This window comes from Camellia sinensis, chromosome 8 (genome assembly GCF_055761805.1).
Source record: "Camellia sinensis isolate YWXY chromosome 8, ASM5576180v1, whole genome shotgun sequence".
Classification (NCBI taxonomy): domain Eukaryota; kingdom Viridiplantae; phylum Streptophyta; class Magnoliopsida; order Ericales; family Theaceae; genus Camellia; species Camellia sinensis.
Genome location: NC_138968.1, coordinates 140112516 through 140115039, shown reverse-complemented (window position 1 = coordinate 140115039; position 2524 = coordinate 140112516). Strand labels below are relative to the sequence as shown.

Below are 2524 nucleotides of genomic sequence, written 5' to 3'. Positions count from 1 at the left end.
GGTTGGTCTATCTCTTGGTAGCTCTTGTGAACATGCGATTCCAATATTAAGTATTGAAATCAAGCACTCATAAATTTTATGACTGCCAATAGAGCTCTGATTCTGAGTGTTTTCAGTGCTTGAGCTTCCCTCCCCAATTTCTCTTTGTTGAATTAGTGTTGGATCAACAACGCTCGCTACTTGTTCAGGTAAAGCCATCTTAGCAAAGTTATGGAGACTTAGACTATCACTAAACATGTTATCAATAGGTCTCTTCCCCGTAAACATTTCCAATAAGAGGATACCATAGCTGTATACATCACCAGATGTCGTCACCTCATTTCCCATACCATACTCTGCAATTAATGCATCATTCAAAGTAAATACAATTGTAAAGATGCTTGGCCAGAAGCATATCAAATAATAGTAATAGTAATGTACCTTCTACAGATAACTCTTTCTAGAAAATAAGTTTACAGCATAAAAAACTTTACTGTTTAAAATAATATAGGAAAGAATTATGTCTCTTCTTGGTGGGATAACAATATTTGGTTTGTCTGCTTGTGTCATGAGAAAGGCCCAACTTGAAACAAGTTTGATTGTTTCCCAGTGATATTTATGAAACCAAACAGTTGATGGTTCAATATCTTCTTAAGAAATAAGCAGTTGAAGCTTGGGTGACAGTTTAACTTTATCCAATTAGATTTGTATTCATCAAACTTATTAACTTAAAAGAAATAGATAGGATAATTGAAATTAGCAAAAAAGGATTTCTAATCTTCTCTTTATGTTATCCTATGACTACACACATAGGAGATGAACAAAAGTTAGATATTGTACTTTGTTATGCTTTCACATTTTGCACCAAGAAAAATACTAAGATTTCTCAATATTGGTACATTTCCATTGAATGCAAAAATAAACGTAAATACAATTATATGGATTATGATTTGTAGACAACAAGATAGGAGATGTATGGAAAATCCTCTAAAAAATGGGATTGTATATTAGGTTGTATATTATAAGCAAGAAACTAATGAAATTAAGAACCTGCATTCCTTTGAGTTTCATATTTTTCAGACTAAATTATTTGCAACAGAAAAGAAAAAAAAATACTTTTAAATAACATATTGGAAAGTATTTGCCAAACATTGATTTTCATGCATTTGAAGGGCAAATGATGTTGCGAGAAATAAAACCAAAGAACCATCTGCTTTACTTCATTGATCAAAGGAGTATACTTGATGGATATGCAAATCAGACTCTAAAGTACATTGGGAAATGAAGGTGAAAAAGAATATCAAAAGAGGGCCTAAGAGATACATTTACCTGGAGCAGCATAACCAACTGACCCTCTTAAGCCAATGGAACTTGATTGAGTTGCAGAAGAATTATAGGTGCCTTCTGGAAGGAATCTAGCTAACCCAAAATCGCCTACATGTCCAATCATTTCATCATTCAGAAGAACATTGCTCGGCTTCAAATCACAGTGAACTATTGGTTCCGAGCAATGATGGTGAAGATAATCGAGTGCGAAAGCAACATCAACGGCAATATTTAACCTTTGTAGGAGGTTTAAATTTCTTGATTCGACATGCACCTCATCTTCATTTTCATTTGCATGTAACCAATCCTCTAGGCTACCATTGACCATCAACTCATAAACCAGAGCTTTGAAATCATTACCATTATAGTCAACACTTGAACAGGCTGTGAAAACCTTGACAAGATTTCGATGTTTGATGCGCCTCAAGGCCTCACACTCAGCAACAAAACTCTTGGAAGCTCCACGGAATTGAAGGTTTAGTACCTTCACTGCAACAACTTTTTCACCGTGATCAAGAATTCCTTTGTAGACTGAACCAAAACTACCTATGCCTATCATGTTGGCTAGAGAGAACCCATCAGTTGCCTTGAGTAGACTTTGGTAGGACAATTTCACATATGACTTCCCTAAAAATCTCAAAGAGGGTGCTTTTGTTGTCTTTCTAAAGCAACAAAGATATAGTAAACACAACACTATTACAGTCCCAGAAGCCCAAATGATGTGGGGATTATTATTTTCAAGATGAGTGTGAATCTTTTCCTTTTGAATCCCTTGGTACTGCAATTGCGCAAATGTAGTTTAGGTATACCACCACAAAGCTTGTTGTTTCCCCTAATAGAAATAGCCGTTGCATTTTTAAATATGCCTATTTCTGGTACTACACCCTAAAAATCATTGAACGATAGATCTAAGAATTGTAAGAAGACAAAGCCCCCTAAATAGTCTGGGATTTTTCCAGATAAATTATTGTGAGAAAGGTCTAAGTCCTCAATACCTCTCAAAAAACTTAAAGATGAAGGAAGAGTTCCCCAGAAATTATTGCTCCTTACAGATAAAAATCTCAATTTTACACAATTAGCAAGAGTGCTCGGAATTTTTCCAGACAACATGTTCCAAGAAACATCTAATTGTTCAAGATTTATTAAATTCCCAATTTCTAGTTGTATGGACCCAACCAAATGGTTATCATGTAGGTTCAAGTTCAATAATGATGAGAGA

The 2524-nt window shown here is 34.8% G+C and overlaps 1 pseudogene; it reads right to left on the bottom strand.

Annotated features, from left to right (window-relative positions):
• Window positions 1-1291: 1291 nt before the first annotated feature.
• On the bottom strand, window positions 1292-1871 carry LOC145798123 (putative LRR receptor-like serine/threonine-protein kinase At3g47570 pseudogene; annotated as a pseudogene).
• Window positions 1872-2524: the final 653 nt, after the last annotated feature.